A 24,645-nucleotide genomic window follows, 5' to 3' on the forward strand; every position below is an offset into this window, starting at 1 on the left:
AGGTTTATTATATGGATTGGGAAATAAGGTTAGAAATCCTGACAGAGAGGCATAAAGTCTCGTTAGGGAACTAGGTGAGGATAAAGAAAGGGTAGCACTGGAAAAGAATATTATTCCAGTGGGCAGAGGCTTCCTTAGCATAGCATGGTATGTTTAGAACCTCTGCAAAGAGAGGATTTTAGATTGGCTCTTTTATAATAAGAGTTTTGACTACAAGCTGGGTTTCAGCTTGAGCTGAATTTGAATAGAATTGAATGAGTTTCTTTAATTCAATAGGGTTGGAATTCTTTTGCTCAGGACTGAACTAACCCCACCTAGATAACAGAATGAAGCTATTTATCTTGTTTCCCTCCAGCAGGGTCCCCCACTGAGGCAGTCCAAGGAGAATTTCTCCTTCAAGGAGTTTTAGAGTTTCAGGGTCCCTTCTTCACTGGGGCCCCTCAGGGTCCCTTGTAAAGATCAAAGGCTTCCTTGCTAGAGCTTCTTTTTTAATAAACAGAAGCACTTGCAAACTGAACAGTCTGTTTGGTTATAAATTCAACCAAGTGTTCATATTGATGAAATTGTAACATTTTCCTTCTTAGATGCATTTATGTCTAGATCTTTAAAATCCATGGCCTTTTACAGAATATGGATCTAAACATAGCAGTTTGTACTTGTTTTGTTTCCTATATGGTTATAAGCTTCTCAGATGAAGAATAATTATTTTATTTCATTTCTATTTCTCCATATTACATGTGGTATCTTCACATAGTAGCTATATAATAAATTCAATGAAAATCTAAATCATTAGCAGCATTTCTGGTAGTACAAAGGCAGAGACATCTGTCTCTTAGATGTACTCTTTCTCTGGCTCTGACCTGAGATGTCAGTATTTTGGTCAATATACCTTCTTGTTCTCTTTTCAGACTAAGAAAATAAGGTGGAAGAAAAATATTCCCTTGCATTAATCCTAACCTAGTAACAGTTAATATTGATCCCAGAGGGAAAAAAAGTATGTCAGTCACACTTGCTCATTACAATTGTTTGCTGAAAAGATTTCTCTTACTATTTAAACGATTAAGCCCTTGATTGGCTATCCTGGGAATCTAGTGAAGGATAACATTTTTTTTGGCAAGTTATCAAAAGGATATATAGGAACAGCTATATCTAATAATGAACTGGTGTTCATCAGCCCATGAACTCCAGCAGGACTAGACAAAAAGTATTCCAAAAGAGAAGAGACTTTCTTAGGTGGCCTGGCACAGGGATATGTGATGACCATGTATTTTAAAATCAGCCGGAGTCAGGAATTCAGGTTAGGGGAAAATCGTTGATCTTTATTCTTAGTGAAAGTGAAGAAGGATCGAAGGTGAAGGGGAATTGGAGGTGAAGGAGGATGGGAGGTGAAGGGGGGTCCCGAAAGCAACGTGTGCAGCTGCAACAAGACTCCAGCCATCAGTCTCTTTTTGCTTCCTTCTCCACCCCCTTGCCTCCACCCACCAAAATCGTCATTTCCTATACAACACATCAGGACTTGCACAAAGAGTAGTGGGGGCCATTCTTTCTCCAAGCATATATATTACTAGAGTATGGTCCAATTATTATTTAGCCTCACGTACTTGGGACCTCAGTGCATCAACTCGAGCCTCAGCCCATTACAGAGATAGGGGCACAGAAGGTACTTTCTCACAAGTAAATAATGACTGAACTTATTTTTTTCTGTATAAATTCTATTTCATGCTAAGAATATATAGGTGAGGACAGCATTGTTCCAACAAATACTCTTTTAATCAAATTTTTAGTCTAACCCAAATCAAATTATGAAGTAGAAAATAGGGTGTCCAGGTAATTTCATTATCCAGATACTGTACATAGGATCATGGATTAAGAGTTGGAAAGAATTTTAGGGGTAATCTGGTTTAATCCTCTCATTTTAACATTTTAACAGATGAGAAAACTGAGGCCAAATGACATATTCAAAGGGTCATAAAGATGGTAAAAATATAGAGATAGGATTTAAAACCTAAGTCTTTTGACTTGTAAGCACTTTCCTCACTGATTCCAAGATCCCTAAGACATATACTATATATACTTTATAGAGATAGTAGTGTAAAGGTGATATAAGATATGTCAAACCTATAAACATTTTCTCCGAAATGTAAGGATAATTCTCTACACATTCTTTATCCTTCTATAATCTAACACAGTAGGAGGATGAGAATTTCTCCATAATTATTTATATAAATCATTACATTTCCATTCCAGCATTTCACAGTCAAGAGAAGATGGCCCTGGATTCACAAAGACCAATATCTGAACTCCAATTATCCAGACATTGTGATGACTGTGTATTTTAAAATCATCTGGAGTCAGGAATTCAGGTTAAGGGAAAATCTTCAATCTTTATTCTTTTTGGAGGTGAAGGGGGATTCGCAATGTGAGCAGGAACCAGCCAGCTGTTTCTTTCTGCTTCTCTCTCCACCCCTCTGCCACCACCCACCAAGATCATCATTTCCTATACAAGACATCAGGACTTGCACAAAGAGTGGGTGGGGGCCATTCTTTCTCCAAGCATATATATTAATAGAGTATGATCCAATTACTATTTAGCCTCATGTGCTTGGGACCTCAGTGCATCAACTCGAGCTTCAGCCCATTACAAGACATTGCCTCTATTCAGTAAATTTTGTGATGTATTAATTACTATTTAATCATCTTACTTCATCTTGCCCTGCCATAAAAGGATGCTTCCTCTTAAGAGCAAAAACTTTAGATCCTATCCCCACCTGACTTATCCTGAGGGATATTTCCATTTCTCTATTTACAACATTTGGAAAAACATTGGACTTGTGGTTGTACAGCCTGAGCTTGAATCCAAGTTCTTATTATTTGTGTATGATTGGGCAAGACTCTGTCTCTGTACCTCAATTTTCTCATCTATAAAATACGTGGGTCACACTAGTTACATTCTAAGGATCCTTGTAACTTGAAAGATAATTCTGTATCAAAACTCCATTTTTAAATACTTGGCATGTCCATCATAAGGAGACTCTAAAACTACTACCCCATTGTTTCTAGTACTGTTTTTAGGGGCCAACCAGAATTAGAATAATTTTTCTATCACACAAGAGCCTTTCAAAACACTTATAAGCAATTGTCATATTTTGTTCTCCTGTATGATTCTAGGTAAGTCACTGTATCTTTCTCTGTTACTTAAGTTTACTCATTTGTAAAATAAAGGAATTGGAGTAGATAAATTCTAAGGTCCTTATGGATAAAACAACATGTACTTTAAAACATAGTGTGGATTTTACAGCGATAACATGAAGATGAAACACATAAGATCTACCAAATATTTTCCGTGAAATTTAAGGATAATTTTCTTTACCTTCTATCACCTTCTATTCCTAGGACATTCTATCTGTCCCCCCCTCTAACTTCACTGCCAGTTTGGGAACAAAGACTTCCTTTACCCCACTCCCTATTCCAGGAAATCTATTCAACATTAAATTAGTCCCAAATTGGAGGGGGAGAATCTTGAACTTGTCTTATTTCTCTATAACCAGCTGGGCCCCAACACTCCACTCATCTATTCCTTGACCATTAAGCAGAACCAGTGACCCACCATTGTGTCACTTAAGTACTCTGAAATTACTTTGAATATAGTTTGTATTTTTTAAAAATATGAAAGTTGTTCTCTCCCTTTCCCTAACTGAATGTAAGCCCCTTAAAAGCAGGGACAATTTTGTTTATGTGTTTGTTTGTATCTTTAGAGCTAAGTACCATGTCTGTGATACCTTATATGTTTAATAAATGCTTGTTTTATTAAATGGAATTGAATATATAAAGTGATAATACAGGGAAGATATAGAGGGTGGAACTTTGGAGAAGTTATACTTGAAAGAAGAATACTTGAAAAAAGGTGTTAATTCAGTGGAATTGATGAGATAATGGTTCTCTAGTTTACATATACTTAGTATTTAGCATGGTGATATAATAGTTCTACAATTGACAAATATAATGTTCAGGCTAGCTTTCTGGAGGTCCTGCGGAAGGGCCGTGGTCTCAACAGGATAGATAGCAGGAGAATGAACAAGAATAGAGTCCAAAGTCTTATTGTCTTTTATACAGTCTCTGTCTGCCATAGTCTGACCCAGTCTCCTCCAGCAGCCTGCTAGTTTGCCAGTCTGCCAGTCTGACTTCTTAGTCTGACTTTGTCCCCAGTTTAAATACCCTATTACAATTATATCAACTGTAGAATTATTACTCTGACTGAAAAAGGATAAGTCCCTTTAGATCCCAAGAAAGGAAAGGATTTCAGAAGCTATCTGTTACTTTCCAGAACACCCCCAATATGGATTGTCCAGCATCTGCATGATCTCCAATAATGACGGAACCACTTGCCTCCAGAATTGGAAGGAAGTTTTTAATACCTGAATCTGCCTCTGGCATTTCCACCTACTACTGCTGTTGCTACTACCTAGAACCAAGTTGAACACCTCTAATCAGTCTTTCATATGATAGTCTTACAAATTTCAAATTTCATACGACAGTCTTTTCTTCTATAACCCAAACATTTTCAGCTTCTTCGGCCATTCCTTGTATGTCTCACATCTTGGTTATTCAGTTCTGGATATGCCATAATTTATCTATAACGTTTAAAAACTGTATTATTCCAAATTGAACATAATACTCCGAATGTGTCCCAAGCAGGGCAGAATGTAGTGGAACTATGACTTCCTTCATTAGGGTACAACTTAAGGCAGTTGGGATTAAATGACTTGCCCAGGATTACATAACTAGGAAGTATTTAGGAATCTGAAGTTGGATTTGAACTCAGGTCCTCCAGATTCCAGAGCCAGAGCCAATGCTCTATTCATTGTGTCATCTAATTGCCCCTATTATATTTCTTTTAATTTAGCATTAACTTTTTGGCTGCCATAGCAACTATTAACCCATATTTAATTTACAGTTGACTAAAACTTCTATAGGCATCTAAGATGGTGCAATGGATACAGTGCTAAGCCTGGAGCCAGGAAGACTCACATTTCTGAGTTTATATCTGGTCTCAGAAACTTACTAGTTGTATGATCCTAGATAAGTCCCTTAACTCTGTTTGCCTCAGTTTCCTTATCTGTAAAATCAGAGGGAGAGGAAATAGCAAACCATTCCAGTATCTTTGCTAAGAAAACCCTCTATTGGATCATGAAAAATTAGACAGAGTGAAATGATTGAACAAGAAAACTCCCAAATCTTTTACAAAGGAGCTGTTGGGAACTTAATTTCTTTATGCAATCCTCCTGTATTTATGAAACTGATCTTTAGTATGTAAATATAAAACTTTATATTTACCCTTGTTACATTTCACTTGTTTGATTTGGGACATTATACTTGCAAGGTTATAATGTCATCTAAATCTAGGGCCCTGTAACTGATGGTTTTGGTTGGAAATAGGATAATAGAGATAAATTTTGAAGGAGTTTTGATTGAGTTTGTGTTTATCCTAAAAATTTTTTGGATAGGCTGAATCATGGATTCTGTACTAAATATTTTAGAAGTAAAACAAAGATCCCAAATGAAGTAACTTGAGAATGTTCTTGCCTCAGTTTCTCCCATTAAAATTACTTTTATTACAGAAGGCTCCATTTTCTTCTCTGTTTTAGCTTGGTACATAAATGTTTTAGAAGAACTCTGATTTTATCTGCATGGGAAGTCACTCCACATGTGCAGAGTACAGTCCTTCTGTGCCTGTCTGGAAGATTTCATGAGTTTCTATAGCCAAAGTAAAAATCACCACCCAGTAGACAATGTGGTGATGAGCCTTTTCAAATTTTAGCATGGCGGTGGCAAAATGGAGAGGCAGGGCTCAGGAGCAAGCAAATATGAGTTTAATCCTGTCTCATTTACTTACCAGCTATCAACATTTCTTAGCTTCCATTCCCTCACTGATACAATAGGGATAACAATAGTACCTTCCTCCTAGAGTTGTTAGGAGGAGCAAATAAATTAGGATATATCAAGTGCTTTGCAAAACTTGTGGCATTATATTATTATTATCATTATATTACATATGATATGATATGTTATACTATTATTATTATTACTAGCTAGGGTAGATATTAGAGGGCAATCTTGCTTAACCATTATTCAAAGTTTTCTCAAATGAATGGGACCTACCAAAATTTTCTTTTCACTGGCATAGCCTCATTTTCACATGACAATGAGATGATGGATTAGGAGGATTCCCTTTTCATAGTTCCAAAATTTCTACTTCTATCATCTCCCATTATTCTGCCCTTGTGGACAATATAGTTCAGATTGCTATGTCACCACTGATGTCTTAGGGAGGGCTGTAGTTGATTCACTCCTGTAAGATTATAGCCATGATAATCAGGTAACTGGCATCTTCTTGTAGCTACTGATACAGACTGAGTATGGAACCTTAAATACTTGAAATAAAGAATTTTAATTAGAAACTATTTAAAGTGTGTGGGGGGGAAGCAACTCTGTCAAGAAAGACCAGGTATATAGTTCACAATAAAATGGAATTTTTAGGATGATAAAAGTTTAAAAGGCCACGAGGGAAACAGTACCACTGTGTTTTAACAATACTGGCATTATTATTATTATTCATTGAATTTGGGTTTTCCTTAGAATTCCACACATCATTCCTTATATAATGATGTTATAATAAATAGTCACCTTCTACACACATTTTAGGACTTTGAAGCACATCAGAGCTGATCAGTCTCACTAATAAATACCTGAGAAATCTGGCAGGTTCATGCCAAATAAAAATCAACCACATTTTGAAATAAAGTACTGTCTTCTTTGTTAAAAAAAAAAAATCTTAAGATTTTTTTGGAAGAAATGTGTTCTAGGTGAAGGTTAAGTGTTCATAAAATCATAGAGGTTTATTCAAGAATAACTTTGTTTCTCACAATGGTATGCCGTCTGTTAGAGTTAACAATTCATACAATGATGCTCACATATCCTGAGACAGGAAGACTACTAGTGGACAAGAAAAAAGAAATTTTAATTTACTTAAAAGCTCTGTTAACTCCAACAAAGAAATGATGATAGTTAAAGCAATGCAAGAGGTTACTGTTTCAAGACTTTCAAAAATTAAGGTGATTTTTTTAAGGAGCTCACAGAATCATATATTTAGAGCTATAACATACTTCTGAGATTAATAGTCCAACTCTTTTTAGAGACAAGGAAACTAAGGCCCAGAAAAAATTCTCAGTCCTCTAATTTCAAATACAGTGCTCTACTAACTGATTGTGTCTCTCAGATTGCAATAAATTATGGTCAAGGTTGATATTAGCTAAGAATTGACTATAATAATTTCCTAATTAATCATAACACTTTAATCTGAATTATTAAGATAGTTCAACCAAAGTAGATTGTTTGGGTTTGTTGTTGTTGTTGTTGTTGTTGTTGTTCATTAGTTAGAAAATTTATTGTTTAAACTCAAACTGTGTTCTAGGTAATGGCTATGGGCAAGTTATTTAGCCAGTCTGTGCCTTCAGTCTCTCTTCCTCATCTAGTAAAAGACATAATGAAACCTGGACTACCAAGCCATCACATTGTTACTGTGAAGTTTCAAATGTTGTCGTTGTTATTTCCTGACATTCAGAACATTTGAAAATTTAATTTATTAGGAAAATTCAGAAAATTCTAGAAATTTGCCCCATTCTAGCTGACTTTATTGTTAGGTGGATTCTCATTCATTCATTCAACAAATATTTATTAATAATATTATGCCAAGCACTGTACTACAGAGAACACAAAATAATTTTTTTTTCTCGAGGGTTTTGCTTTCTGTTGGAGAGGGACACAAAAATACAAATAATACAAAATATATGCAAAATAAATTTCTGGGTAGTAATGAAGTGAACAGGGTGGAACTTATAGGAAAGATAGTTTTTCAGTTGAGTTTTAAATAAAATTAGGGAACCTAAGATGTGAAAGCAGGAAGAGAATGAATTTCAAAGTAGATAGTATCCTCTAGGGCACAGAAAAAGGAGATAAAATGGTATGTATGGGGTCCAGTAGGCAGGTTGCTTTGCCTGAAACATAGAGTATAAGGAAGGGAACCAATATAAAGCAACTCTGGAAAGGTTGTGAAGAGTCAGATTGGGATGAGCTTCAAAGGCCCAACAGAAGAGTGTCATTTTATCATGGAGACAAAAACGGAGCCACTAGAAGTCCTTGAATGGGGGAGTTACATAGTCAATTAAAAAAAAAAAAAACCATCAATTTGACAACTGTGTGAAGGATGGAGAATAAGAGTGAATGCATGTAGGATTTCATGTACTGGTGTTCAGATCTTATAATTTTTGGTGAGGGAATTTCAAAAAATTCTTTCAGTTACATGTGATGCTGTTTCTCCACTCAGTAGCTTCAGTACTAAGCAATACTGAATAAATGTAGACTGATGTCTTTTTTTAATTATTAAATCTATTTCTTAAATTTTATATTTTGGGTTTTTTTCAACTTGCTTTATAAAATTTGCCACTATGGGTCATCCTCTCTCTCCCAGATGTTTTTTCCTCAATTTTTCATGACACTGATCTTTCTTGATTCTTCTACCTGTCTGAACATCCCTTCTTATTCTCCTTTGCTATATTGCAGCTTCTTAAACTGTGGTTTGTAATTCTATCTGGGGTCCCATAACTGACTGTGGGAGGTTACAAAATTATGATTTGTTATCAGAAAATGCTTGATTTGTATATCTCTTCTATATAACTATATATTCAGTCTCACGTATATATTTCTTGGGCCACTCATGAATATAATTTTTTCTATTATGATAATTTGCTTTATTGTATATTTTGAATCTTCCCTGATGTTCTGCTGGGCACATGGCAATGTTTTGTTTTGTTTTGTTTTTTTAATTTTCCTTTTCTGTCTTTATGGGCATCCATTCAATTTCCAGTTTCTTGCTATTAAAAAAAGGCTGCCACAAACATTTTTGCACACGTGGGTCCCTTTCCCTCCTTTATGATCTCTTTGAGATACAGGTACAGTAGAGACACTGCCAGATTTTAACCATAAACATTCTTCAAGACTCTGTCCTGAGTTTACTCTCTGAATCCCATCTCTTGGTGACTTTGTCAGTTCTCATGGATTAAATGATCAATAATCTCTCTGCATAGGACTCCCATATTTTTCTATTCAGCTCTGTTTTTTCTTATAGACACTAGTCCTGAATCAGTAACAGATTGTCTTGCAAAAATCTCAAGTTTAATCTAATTTTTAAAAAGGATTTATCTACTCTCATTAAACTCACTTTTTCTCCAAATTTTTTCTCTTCAGATCAGAGCACTAGGTTCACACTCTCATATTCTCCATTTTTATTTTTCTATCTTCCTCACTTACTCATATTCAATCAGTTTCAATGTGTTACTCTCTCTTATCAACATATCTTGCATTCATTCATTCATTCATTCCTCTTCTCTCCTCTCACATAGCAGATATCCTAATTAAAGTCATATTACAAAAAACTCCTAATTTCCCCACTGGTTTCTAGTTCTCCCCAGTTCATTCTTGACAGAGCTTCCAAAATGATCTTCTTAAAGCTTGAGTCCCACCATGTCATTTACCTGCTCCAGGATATTAATTATTTCTAAGATTAATACACATTCTTCTGCTTAGCATTTAAAGTATTTCACAAGTTCGCTCCAGTCCATTTGTCTAAGTTTCACGTGGCACTTCATGCTGTCATTGTTTCAGTCAAACTGACCTATTCTGTTCCTTGAATCTGTTATTCTAAATTCCATCTCTATGCCTTTGTAAGGTTGTGTACTATGCATCGAAATGCAATCCCTCCTCCCCTGGTCCTCAGAGAATTCCTAGGTCTGTTCAAGGTTGGTCCATATGCCATTATGCCCTTTTTTTTTTTTTAATTAAAGCTTCTTATTTTTTAAAACATATGTTTGGATAATTCTTCAACACTAGCCCTTGCAAAGTCTTATGTTCCAGTTTTTTCCCTCTTCCCTTATATCCTCCCCTAGATAACAAGTAGTCCAATGTATGTTAAACATGGTAGAAATATGTTAAATCCAATATATGCATTAATATAATGCATATATATTAATATAATTATCATGCTGCACAAGAAAAATCAAATCAAACTAGTTGAGAGAGAGAGAGAGAGAAGCAAAATAAAATTCAAGCAAATAACAAAAAGAGTGAAAATGCTATGTTGTTAACCACACTCAGTTCCCACAGTCCTCTCTCTGGGCATAGATGGCTTTCTTCATCACAAGATCATTGAAACAGGTCTGAAGATCATTGTTGAAGAGAGCCACATCCATCAGAATTAATCATTGTATAATCTTGTTGTTGGAGTATATAATGATCTCCTGGTTCTGCACTTAGCATTCATGTAAATCTCTCCAGGCTTCTCTGACATCATGCTGCTGATTGTTTCTTATAGAACAATAATATTCTATAACATTCATATACCATAATTTACTCAGATATTCTCTAACTGATGGCCATCCATTCAATTTCCAGTTTCTTGTCATTACAAAAAAGGGCTGCCACAAACATTTTTGCACATGTGGGTTCCTTTCCCTCCTTTATGATCTCATCTCTTTGAGATACAGGTCCAGTAGAGACACTGTTGGATCAAAGGCTACGCATAATTTGATAACCCTTTGGACATAGTTCCAAATTGCTCTCCAGAATGGTTGGATCCATTCACAGTTCCACCAACAATATGTTAGTGTCCCACTTTTCCCACATCCCCTCCAACAATCATCTTTATCTTTTCCTGTCATCTTAGCCAATCTGAGAGATGTGTAGTGGTATCTGAGAACTATCTTAATTTGCATTACTCTGATCAATAGTGATTTAGAGCCAGGAAGTCTTTTCTAATACCCCTGGTGGTCAGTGTCTTCTCCTTTCTCAAATTATAATAAATATATTTCTGTGCATATTTTGTCTATTCTCTCTCTCCTCCAGGTAGAAAATAGGCTTCTTGAGAAAATGTTTTCTTTGAATTCCCAATGCCTAGCCCAGTTTCTAGCACATGTTTGGTGCTTAAAAAATTGATTTTTGGTATTATGTGATGATCCACTATGATAGACTTAGCTCTTCTCAATAGTATAATGATTCAAGACAATTCCCTAAGACATATGATGGAAAATGACATCCACAACCAGAGAAGGAACCATGTAATCTGAATGCAGATTAAAACATACTATTTTCACTTATTTTTTGTTTTTTTCTTTCTCTTTTTTTTGTTTTCTTTTTTGTTTTGACTCTTCTTTCACATGACCAATGTGAAAATATGTATACCATAATTGTACATGTACAACCTATATCAGATTTCTTGCTCTCTTGGAGGAGGAAGGCAAGGAAAGAAGGGAGAAAAATTTGGAGCCCAAAATTTTACAAAAATGAATGTTGGAAATTATCTTTATATATAATTAGAAAAAACAAAATACAATTAGTTTTAAAAAAATTGTTGATGTATATGAATATTTTCTCAGTCTATTCTTTATAGGGACTGGGTCCCAATAAGTTGATTGCTAAACATGACATATTCTTCATTTCTAAATACAAACTTAGCCTTGAGAAAGGAGTACCATAGGAATAAGAAAGATAAAGGTGACTTAGGACCCTACAGCTCTTTTTTTTAAAAATGGCTGCCAGACCCCTACAGAAGATGGAAGGAAAGAATTACATGCTAAGGAAACATTACTATACGTTAGCAGAAAACTAATTTGCATCATACCTACTCATCTGTAGTTCTTATTGGAAATTGAAATCTTTCAAGAAGCAGCATGTTCTAATAAGATTTGCCCTACAGGTTAGCAAATGCAAAATGTTAAGTCATTTGGAACTACAAAAGTAAACCTCTAAAGGTTTTATGGTTTCATCATGCTAAGCTGCTAGTAAGGTGCCTGGATCTTTTATATTTGATTGATAGGATTGGAATTATCCAGCTCACATAGTCACAGAATTTTAACCATTGTTACTCCTGGTACTAGACTTTTCAGTGTTTAGTTGGTTTACAGAAACACATTTAATAATTAGAAACTTATCTTTGGCAATTATAAAAGCTGATACTTGGCTATTATGATGATTTATCTTTTAAAATAACAATAGCAACAAAACTTTTACACTCCACTTTCTTGGTATGGTTTCCTTTCTCCCCCAAGAAACTCAAAGTTCTTTTCAACATGTTATCAGACGAAGCTATGTATCATAAACTCTCACTCAGTTGAAATAATGAGTGGATTGGTGACTGCCAAACTAACTTTAGAGTGTATCCCTTATTCATAAGACTCTAAAAACTTAGAAGAAATGTTTTAACTCCTTTCTTAGTGAGAATTTACATATAACCACACACAAACACAAATGTATGTGAGTATATTCATATGTATATATGTATGTGTACATGTCCTATGACTAATTTATCACTTTCTTAGTGAAATTTAAATAATTAAATTTAATTAAAATACAGTAGGCTTTGAAGATGAAAGAAAAGAAGTGAAAGGAGGACAAAAGGAGAAAAAAATAAATTAGAAAGTTAATTAACATCTAACTAAAAGTATTATAGAAATCATGAATCTCTGGGTCCATTCCTTTTACATATATACATGATTAAGAATAAAGCACACTGAATATTCTGTCCAGAATTGGGAAGGAGTTTTGGGAAGAAAAGAGGTATTCCCAGCTCATTTAGCCTACAGTGTTTTAAGTAATAAACTTGGCAAAAAACATCATAACTGATGTTGTTATGCTTGCAGAGCATTAATTTAAACTAGGCTTTTTTTTTCTTCTTTAATGAATCCTCTTTTTCTGGCATTCTCATGACAAGGCACCAACATTTGCCAAAATGTGGAGGGAACTAGGGACAAAATGGAGCAAGGGTTAAAGGACATACATGGAGGCAGTTTCCATGGAGGATACTTTCTTTAACCCCAATGCCCTATAGCAACTCAGGGAGATCCCCATGGTATGAAGACCAGAAGGATTTCTAGGATGATGCTGATGATAGCAGCAGTTTGTAAGAGCATTGCTGTTAAATATTCTTGGAATGGATATGGAATTCATGTTCAAAGTCCTCATTTATTGATAAAGGAAGGAAGATACTATTAATCAGAAAGCTTAGCTTTTGAAGATATGAATTAGAATCAGAATTTTTTTTAGAGCAAAAAGGGACTATAAGATTATGTGGTTCAACTCCCTCTTTTTAAAACTGAAGCCAGAGTTGTGAAGTGATATAGTTTATAGAACATGAGAAGGGGCTTCTAATTAAAAAAAATAATCTTGAGATCAGATGATGAATATATATATATATATATATATATATATATATATATATATATATATATATATATCACCAACACAAAGAAGTGGGCATATGAGGGAGCCCAATTTGAGTAAATAAATTCCCACTAGTCAACCTAGATTATCAAGTAGCTTTAGCTTTATGGAGCTTTTTTAGGCATCTAGTTAGTATATAATCTGTTCCAGAGGTTTTCAAACCAACTTGATTCTAGTTTATCCAATTCCTAAGAGGACTTTTCATGATCACTATTCAAAATGTTCAGTGAATTATAATGAGTTAATCAAATCAAAGAATTTGCTGGATTCAAATTGCAATTTACTTGTGGCTAAACAATTAAAAGTAATAATGGACAGAGCAAGATCAATAAGTTAAAGTTCCTATTTGGTGTATCCTACAGCTTCCAAATCTTAGCTCCAAGGGATAATCTTGGAACAGGAGTTAAAGTGCAAAAAATACAAGTTTTGAAATTTCTATTTTATCCTCTTTAGGCTATGGTAATGCCTATTGTAATCCACAATCCATTTATCATGATCATATCAATTTATAATAATAGGACTGCTTCAAAACAGTGGCAAGACCATTAGGCCCTGGAGAAAAATTTTGCCAAGTCCATATTCTCTGATACCAAGAAATATCTTTTGCACACAAGTTAATAAACTCTTTTTGATCTTGAAGCAGTTTAAGATAATGAAGAGTGCCAGAGATGACTCTTTAGAAATGGAAAGTTAGTACTCAGTGGAGATTCTCAATGATTTGCCTCATTGCCTGCTTATAAATTAAACCTATCTTAACCATAAAGCTTGCTATTTCCTAGAGGAGTTTTAAATTTTTGCAAAAAGTTAAGAGAAGCAGAGAAAAACAGAAAGTGAGAGTGGAGGCTAGTGAGAAAATAAGAGGAAGGGTAGCATTTTGGAAAAGGGGAAAAAAGGATATATAGGAAAGACTGGTGGTTTTCCATAATATTGCCAAACATTATCATTCATGTCCTATATCATCCATTCACTAATTCATCCAATTAGCAAGTCTTTATTAGCCATTTATTAGTGACAGGCACTGATCTTCACACTAGTGATTCAAGACAAAGATGAAACAGTTGTTGTTTTCAAGGATCTTACAATTCCAATGGAAGAGAAAGCATGTCCATTTAAGGTACATACAAAATGTGTACAAAGTGGATGGCAGATAATCTTAGAGGGAAGGCAGGAGTAGTTGAGAGGACCTCAAAAGACCTCTTATTAAAGGTAGCACTTAAGCTGAAACTCAAAGGAAGATAGAAATTTTAAGAGGAAGAAGTGCTGAGGAAAAGCATTTCAGGCTCAGGTTTCTTTTGGATTAAATCACATTCTAATGTGCTACCATTTGTCCCATTCACTTACCCACATCTTCATGTGGTTCTTTCTCTCCTCATCACTACAATACAATGCCAAATATTCTTTCATTTTCTGGACAGTCTAACATTTAAAAGTTGCTGTGTGAATCCTCCTTCAAAGAAAATAATTTTAATTTTTTGGGCCATGGAAACATCAATACTGAAAAAAAATGTCATGAAGATGTCATTTTCATTGTCAGATTCAGCTTTATTATCTCAACAGAGATGGATTCATTGGGCCCCAAAAGGCAATTTGTGTGTAGGGTGTGTATAAGAAAGAGATGGGGGAAGAAGAGTGCAAAAGAAAGATGTGAGAAGAAGAGAGATTTCTATAGAGTCTGAATCACTAGAGATGAAAAGAGTACTTAGTGTCATTAAGTCAAAGGATAAATGGGTCAACCAATCTTCTATTAATCTTTACAAGTGGTGGTTGCAAAATCTTTCATAATACAATTCTTAGGTCTATTTTTCAATTATTAGATATTTTTGAGCACTTATTAAATTCCAAGTACTTCAATTTCTAGAGTTCCCTAATATGCCAAGATAGAAGGATGAGAAGTAAAGAATGATGAAATCTCTTTATAACAGTAAAACGGTCAGAATTAACATTCACTTTATGAGTTAACTTTGTGAATCAATTGCTATACGGTATTTTAGTTGCTACTTTTCAGGGGCCATGATTTGACCTATAGTGAATTCAAATTCACTTAAAAGTGAATTGTGTTATATATTAGGACATTCCACAATGACCCAACTTTAACATAAAACTTTTACAAAAAGACACCAACTTCCATATATTAAATTCCAGAATTTTAAAAGAAGTATAGATCAAGGAGTCTGATAAATTAACAAAGGCAAAGAAATAAAAAAAAAATAATGGCAGAAATATTTTACAGGAATTCAATAATGGAAAAAGTTAAGACCTCAGAATTTTTCTGCAGCTGGTGCTGAAATACCTTTTTGAACGATGACATGTTATTTAAGTGGCATCCAAAACAGCCAGTAACTTATTGTAAGAGTCCTGAGAGTTACAGCTAATTAAGCACAAAATGGTACAGTTGCATTATAGTAACTACAGGATAACAAAAGCATTTAACTCTAATTACAAACCTTTCTAACTGATGTTAAAGGTCAGCAATAGCTGACTGCAGTTACACAGGCTAGTAATAGCAAGAGTACTCTGGCTGCTGGGCTAAAATGGTTGCCTCAGGTCCCTATAAAGGCTATCAGCTGATCTACCATTACAAAATAAACCATCTTTCAGAAACATTAAGCATAGTTTTAAGAGTCTCTGACCCACTTTGTAAAAAAAAAAAAAATCCCCTTTGCCCTTCAATGATCTTTTGAGCTAATTTGAAGATTTAGCTGAATCCACTTAAATTAAATAGCACAGTAAATCCTTTGGTTTTACTTTAACATGGGCAAACCTTTACAAATTAAATAGAACTAAACATACCAGTAAAGAGCTGGCTAGAAAAACATGACTAAGTCCTTGAGAGTCATTCCTGGCATTTTATCATTTTTCAATAGTAAATGGGAAACCCAAATTAGGACTTGAAATGAGGTTGAACTCACAGATCTATGGATTTTGAATTTTACTACATGCTATATATCTCAAGGCAATCTATATTTATTTGTTGAGTTTCTTCTCTGTGCAAGGCATCATGCTTAGCACTATAGGGAGCACAAAGATAAGTAAATCACATCTCTGCTTCAAGTTTACAATGTAGTAAGTTTTCTTTTATGCAGATATTATGGCATTGATCCATTAATAATTTTTCCAATAGATTTGTAATACTCTCTTCTTCCCAGTTTTCCCTTCTGACTTACAGGACACTTGAGAAATAGCTCATTGAATTAGGGTATAGGCCATGGTCACAAACAGGAAAAAAAAAAAAAAAAAAACCTTGACTGAGCAACATAATATATTACTCTCAATAGAAGAATGCAAACCAACTAAGCTAGCTCACAGACCTACAGCATTTACATATTTTTATTATATTCCAACAGTTCAAAATTGTATTCCTGATTGCCCTCCTCCCCCTCAAATTGCCCTTTCCCCTAACTATTTCATTGCTGACTTGGCTATTTTCAGTCAACCAAGTTTATACTCATAACTGTTGTCTTTGCCTCTTCCCTCTCCCTTGCTGATTAGTTGCCAAGTTTTCATTTCTCTTGCATTCTCTTTCTCTAATGTCTGTTCCTTTCTTTCCCTTCCTGCTTAAAACTTGCTTAGTTACCTGGACTGAAAAATTGAGTCCAGATTTTAGAAGTCTTCAAGGATAGGACAAGGAGTTTATGCTTTTTTTGTTGTTCTTAGGCAATGAAGAGTCACTGATCTCTGTTCTAATCATACCTTATTTGTTTTTTTAAACAATTAATTTTTTAACAATTATTTTATTTTTCTAATTACCTGAAGATAGTTTTCAACATTCATTTTTTATAAGACTTTTAATTTCCAAATTTTTCTCCCTCCCCAAAACAGCAAACAATTTGATATAGCTTACACATGTACAATCATGTTAATCATATTTTCATAACCTCTATCACCTTCATGGCTTTGCCTCCACCATTCCCTTTACCTGAAATGAATTTTCTGTTTTTGCCTGTCTCCATATTTTGAAGTAACCTCCTTCTTCTAAGTGATCACTTCCACAAAGATTTTTCTCTCTTCAATCCCATCTTCCCTCTCATAGTACATTAGAAACATTCCCTTTTCTATGATCATATACTTGTTTTGGTTTTGTGTGTGTGTGTATGTGTGTGTGTGTGTGTACAAGCCATATCCCCCTTTCTCCTATTAGTCCGTGTTTTCTTGACAATGAAGTCTGTTTAATTTGCTTTTAAATCCCTAGCATCTATCATGGTACTCACTCATAAAAAGTGTTTAATAAGTGTAGATTCCACTAGATTTTTTTTTCTTTTGAATGTGTCAAAATCCAAAGCCTAAAACAGAAGGTACAAGAGTTTCTGATGTTACCTTTTAGACTTTTGCAAATATTATTTAATGAATTTTTCAAATTTCCTTGCCTTAGTAGAAATTTTACAGATGAAACCATCAAGTCACACAGAGGTTAAGTGAATCAGAAACAGGGCTGAGGACTCTTCCCTAGCCAACTGTGGAGAGCAGAACCCTGCCCTCCCTGTTATGAAAAAGTCCTGCTTCTCTTAGCTGAGAATTGAACATGCTTAAGAGCAAGCCCACTGCTGACATATAGCTGCCTAGACTGTGAGGGGTGATAAAATAAAACCCTATTTTACATATTTGTGTGCTTCAATGAGATTTCTCAACTTATTTTTAGTTTTCTAAAGTGCTGAGCACAATTTACACAACTTTTTCCTTCTGTAATTACAATATTCAAGCTTGCTTTTATGTCAATCTTATATTTTGCAAGAAAGACTTTCTAAAAGGACTTAAAACAAAATCCCTATAAGCACCTAACAGCATCTGACCACTACCAAAAAAACAACTATGGGAGAGAACTAGTCTGACTAGTGCCCTAAGTCTGTCTGTCTATAGTCAGCTCCTTTGCCCAAACTCATGGAGAAATATATATCATTCATGAATTTTTCAGTTACTACATAGAAATTATTAGATCTTATAATCATCAGTATCTTATGTGGTAAACTATCATACATGTGTGTAAATGTATGTCTAATACTTGGTAATTTATTGAATCAATTTAGTAATCTGCAACTGTCATATAATTCTGCCCCCTCCTAAATACTTCTGCAAAAATCTAATGCTTAAATTTCCATAAGCATAGCTTAAAAAAAGTTTCCCTAATGAAGTTACACATCAAAATATTTTTTGCATGTAGATTAGAAAGCCATTTCAAAGATGCTTAATTAGATGAGTTGGACAATGTTATCACAGAACAAGGGTATAGTTGTCAGGACTAGCTTTACTTCTCCTTTTAATTATAGTTTTCTAAATCTGTATCCCAAAGAGATCATAAAAAAGGAAGCGGACATACATGTACCAAAATCTTTATAGCAGCCCTTTTCATGGTGGCAAAGTATTAAAAATTGAGAGGATGCCCATCAATTGAGGAATGGCTGAATAATTTGTGCTATATGAATATAATGGAATACAATTGTGCAATAATAAATGATGAAAAACAGATTTCAGAAAAACCTGAAAAGAGTGGTACAAACTGATGCAAAGTGAAATGATCAGAAGCAGGAAAACATTGTACACAGTATCAGTAATATTGTGTGACGATCAACTATTACTGACTCAGTTCTTCTCAGCAACATAATGATCCAAGACATATGCAAAACACTCACAAGGAAAATATCATTCATTACCAGATAAAGAACTGATGCACTCTGAGTGCAGATTGAAGCATTTTTTTCCCCATTTACTTTACTTTTTCTTTTTAATTTTGATCTGTTTCTTCCTTTACAACTGTGACTAATATGAAAATATCTTTTACATGATAGCACATGTATAAAGCTAGATTAAACTACCACTTTCTTCAGAAGAGGGGAGGGAGAAAGTTTTGAAACTTAAAATCTTGTAAAAGTGAATGCTTAAAATTTCCTAGTCTTGTCTCTGGGGGGAAAAAATAAAATACTATTTTTATATATTAAAAAAATAATCATTGCTTTCTAGCAAACTGATGAGGCATATCAGAGTCCACCACAGGAAGTGGACAAGATTTAAGATTATCTTCAGTAAAGAAAAAAGCAGTAAAACTGAAGAAAGGACTTTTGATTCAGCATAAAACTCACACTATCTAGTTAGCACTAATTTGAGAAAGAGAGCCAAGAAAACTTTAGAAGAAAGTGTAAATTATGTTGTAAAATTCCCATGTTTCAGTTGCAGAATTCAAATTCACACCAAAAGGAATACAAGTTGAAAGGTACATAATAGAGTTAATTCCAACTATATCCTAAATAATTCAAACTGTCATGTGAAAATAACCTGGTGGACCCTTGTCCAAGTTGGAAGAAAATCTTTTTTATGGAGACCCCACTGAAAAATCTGCAAGAAAATGAGGTGTTATTCATCTTTTCTTATTGTTTCATTTTTTAAAAAATCTCCAGCTTATTTTATTATTCTCTACTCTAACAATCTGTACCATGAACACATAATAAAACTTAAAATGTGTTTTTTTTCTTTTGCTTTAATAACTAGAATGGGGGGAAATGAAGCAATTTAATTGTCATGGTTAATATTATTTACAAATAAGTTCTCCTCCACAAAGTTCTATTCTATTCTTTCCCTCCATTTGGGTGAGAATGAAAAATTATTTACTTAAGGCAATTTGTTTTACTGCAGAATTACTGAAATATTGATAAATGATTTGTATATTGTTAAGGACAGTTGGTGATATATTAGAACAGTTTTCTCATGTCTTAATCCTATTTTGTGTTTTTTAAAGTCCTACCTTTCATTTTCTTTTATCTCTTTATTCTTTCAATTTCAATTTCAAGCAATTTTCAAACCTCATTTTCTTCAATATTGAAATATTTTTGATATATTTCCTCCTTCCCCCTCAAACTTCTCTTCCTCTGATCTATCTATACAAAAGAAATCATTATTACTTTTGAAAATTACTTTATGAAAAACGTATTATAAAAAAGAATTTGTAAATTAACCATGAAAGCCTCATTTTCTCTCAGTAGTACATTTTAAGAGCTTTAGAGAAGCAAAATGGTAAGTGAAATATATTTTTGAAATGTATATCCAAAATATACTTATTCAAGACATTTTGATCTAAGTATGGCTTTTAAAAAAAGTCTATTTTAATCAAGTACGAATGTATATGTAGGTGATGAAGTGAATAGAGCACTGTGCCTGTTTTCACGAAGATTTTTCTTCCTGAGATCAAATCCAGCTTCAAACACTTAATAGCTGTGTAGCCCTGGACAAATTATTTTATGCTGTCTGGCTCATTGTTCTCATTTGTAAAAAGAGTTGTACAGTTTTAAACTATTAAAGCTTGAAATGGCAACAAGACTTTTGGAGCTTCTGTATCTAGGACATCCAATTTAAAAAATCCAACAAGCAGCTATTGCTGCAGAATTCGAGGTCAGGAGAAAGTCTTAAGACCTTCATAAAGCTCTGAGAATCATCTTCATATAGAACCTATTTTTTTAAAGTCCCAGCACAGCAGGCATATGCAAATTTTCAGCTTAGTTACAAAAATTGTCTCCTTGCAAGCTTGACTGAAGGTAAAATTGAGACTGGAGTAACAAAGTGTTAATCTGTCCCCAAACATCTCTGACATTCTTCATAGTCCACTTAGGGTACCTCAACCCATTCATTTTATAGACAAGAAGAATAGATACAGAGAATTTATATGATTTACCCATCGTCACAAAAGAAATAAACCAGCCTAACCCAGGCTTCCTGACCTCTACATATTATCACAGATTGCCATCATTAAAATCAAGACTTTTTCTCCAAACACTTAATTTTGCTTTGGAGGATTAAAACATCAACACTCATGAACATATTGGTATGTATATATTTTCACAAAGCAAAAAGCAAAGTCTTGGGGAAATGGATATAGGAAAGATAAGTTTTAATGGAAGAAAATCTTGAAATGTTAGAACTACTAAGTAGGTGACTAACAGAAGTCACCTAGGAAAGAAAGGCTCAGGTGTGTTACTGAAGGCATTTAGTAACTAACATATATCTTATGGGACCAGTGGAAACTTATAGGAAGACTAGAATGCCCAAAGTGAAGTTGGAAGTTGAAATAGCAGATAAGGAGACTTTTTCTCCAAACATCTACTTTAAAAGTATGGGAGAAACCCTTTGGAGGGGTTACCTCTAGCCACCCTACCTTCAACTCTCAAAGAGAATGGAAGGAACAGAATAAATATCTTCTGACTTCATCATGTAGAGAAAACATAGTCCCTCATGCAAAGAAGAAAATGTGGTGCTAAGTAAACTTTGTGGATTTACAAAACAGAGCAATGGGATAGAGCAACAAAAACAACAGGAACAACCAAAAAAAAAAAAAAATAGAACAAGAGCTAAGATAGATGTTACGACTTCTTTTATACCAAAGAAAATATATACCAGATGGGTAAAGAGATTTTACTCAGATAATACAACAAGATGGATTTTCAGATTTTAACTTTAGAGAATATGGAAGTAAGCTACTATATATATATGCATATGAAAACTTTGAGAAGTAGGAAAAACATAGCATGACTACATTCTGACTTTATTTAGAAACAGATATTTGAAGAAGCATTTCATTTGGTGAAAAATGTTCTTTAATAAACTATAATGATTGTACAAACATAACTCTTTTCCAGGAAAACAACAACAATAACAAAACAAAACAACAACAGCAGCAGGTCAAACATTATTCTAACTAAACTTCATGGTATATAAGTGAACAACTATACTATTTTTACAAAGACATCTTTTGAACAGATAAAATATTTGGGCAATGTCTCAAGACTGTTATAAATCTAACCTGTTCATAGACACATTTAAGTGCTATAGTTGCATAGACAACTATGTGGGTCATAATATTACTGTTTCCTTAAACTCAGGACTTTGTAACTTATTGTTACCTTGAGATTTACAGGAAGACATGATCATGATTATTCATTTTTAATGTTTATGGGGTGTTGTAAAAGGACAAAGTGTTTTACAACAAGTGATAATAAATGACTATATAAAATGAGTTAACATCTAAAAAATTATTCTTTGAAGCATTCATGATATTAAATAGGAGAGATCATTCCTAGAATAGTTTTAGAAACTTACAAAGTCAGGATCGTTGCAATGGTAAGTCCATTGCCAAATGGAATAATTTTGGATGGGAGTATTTTATTTTCCTTTTCCTGAAATAGTTTTATAGACATTGAATTTGGTCCTCCCTTATGTAAGTTCAGTTGGAAGTTTTAACCACTCTTGAGGTATTAGACTTTCCCTTTACTTCAATCCTCTTCTACCATACACAAATGAACCCATTTAAATATTTTCTTTTTACATCCCTGAAAAAAAACACTGTCTGCTTAAGAGATTTTTGGCAATTTTGTCTGGACCAAATCATCTCTCTTTGCAATTTTGCCTTAATAATACATTATATGCCTGTAGTATCTGTTTCAAAGGGTGAAAATGATTCTCCATCCCTCAAAGTTCATAGATGCCTTTGTCTAGTGTTCCTAGAGACTATGGTATTAAACTATTGCCATTTTGTAGCAGAGAACTAACTAGATAAAAGTCAAAGGCTAATTCTGGTCAAGAAACAGCTACAGGAAATTGTCAGTGGGTAATAATGAAGTAAAGAAAGAGAATAGTCTGCCTATACATTTAGGCATTTACTTAAGGAGGTAAATACTTGTAATATATTCATTCAGTCTTTCAACAAACATTTAATGAACTTTTACTATATGCAAGGCAGTGAAGCCAAAAAGCCCCTTGAAGATGATGTCACAGAAAAAGTTCACAAAATGCCTGAGTCAGATGAGTGTCAATAGATTAGTAAAGTGGGTCAATAGCAGATTAGAGACAAGGGGAGTGGTAAAAGAATAATAATCTAGAGAAATTGGAAAAGGTCCAGAAAAGAGCAACCAAAACAATATTAGAGTTGGAAAACAGGACTTATGTAGATGGGTTAGAAGCTGGTGTTTTTAAGTCTTGCACAGGATTTAGCAAAATCTGTTTTGTTTGTTTGTTTTTTGCTAGACTAAGATGGGAGTAGGGTAGTTAGGGAAGACATAGTGAATGAATGAATAAATGAATGAATGAAAAGTATATATTAAATCTTAAGTAGGAGGCAAGGTGCATACTAAGTTCTGAGGTTACAAAATACAAAGTCCTTATCTTTAGAGAACTTTTTTTCTAGTAGAAAGAAATGTGGAACAGTCACTAGGAAAGGATATTTTGGTTTGGGAAGTCACAGGGATAAGGAGCAAAGCCTTAGGAGAATTCATTGATGAGTCCTTTCCAGAAGGAGTGGTAGAATTGATTTGATTGACATACTAGATCCAAGTAAGAGATGGATATAAACTCAACAACCATGCCACCAATTATGGTTCTAAACAATTTTAGCTGGTTGGAAGTCAGCATCTTTTTACAATCATGTATAATTTGTAGTGAAAAATTAGTGATACTTCAAGTACAGTCAATAATAAAATACTAACTTTAACTAGCAATGACAAAAAGCTCCATAAACTTTGATGCTAATATATTTTTCTGTGTGCACAGATTGCTCTTAGAGTGACATTTCCTGATAGCAATTCCTCTCTTCTTGGGACAGAGTGGTGGGAAAGGTTGATCTACAATCTTTTCCATACTTTGCCTGCGTGAACACTGCTCTTTGATTTGTGACTAATCTATACCTGAATGCCCTTCCTATCTTCTACCCACAGATTTCCTACTTACCCTTTGATGTTCAATTCAAAAGATCTTCTCCATAACAACTACCTCCTTCCTCTTATGAAACCTCATTTAATCTTTTGGTGTATATCTCCCATAAACCCATCAAGATTATATTTTGTTTTGTTGCTGTTGTTTTGTCCAGACTTAAAGTTTTATCCCTCTACCAATTTAAATCCACCAACTTCTCTTCATCTTAACAGTGTTCCTGGGAATGAATAGAGGTCAAGTAACTGGCTCAGGCTCACCCAGAATAACATTCGATTTAGTAGCTAATTCCATGATTCTAAAATGCAGTAAGAAACCAAACCATCAGTTGGTTTAAGGAGCCCTCACCTCACCCGTGTATGATTTCAGCCCACTTGCTAAATCAGGCTTAATTTAGATAACATTGAAGGGGATCCTAGGAACAAGCTGCCATATTTATTCTTATCAGTAGTTAAGATTCAGGAGAGAAAGAATATATAAATTCAGGTTTGTCAAATCCCAGGGAATGAAATTAACCATTAGATTGACTTAGGGAACAAAACTGACATTGAAATAGAGTGATTTATATTTTAAAATACCAAGTCAGGAAAACCATTAACTTTATATATTAAAGATTTTCATAAGGTGGACTAACTC

General features: G+C 34.1%; 1 protein-coding gene across 1 annotated transcript in view; it reads right to left on the minus strand.

Moving 5' to 3' along the window:
* Nucleotides 1–24,645, minus strand: part of SLC9A3 (solute carrier family 9 member A3) — a 128,992-nt gene that overhangs the window by 60,954 nt on the left and 43,393 nt on the right. The window lies entirely within an intron of this gene.

This window comes from Antechinus flavipes, chromosome 1 (genome assembly GCF_016432865.1).
Source record: "Antechinus flavipes isolate AdamAnt ecotype Samford, QLD, Australia chromosome 1, AdamAnt_v2, whole genome shotgun sequence".
Taxonomy (NCBI): Eukaryota; Metazoa; Chordata; class Mammalia; order Dasyuromorphia; family Dasyuridae; genus Antechinus; species Antechinus flavipes.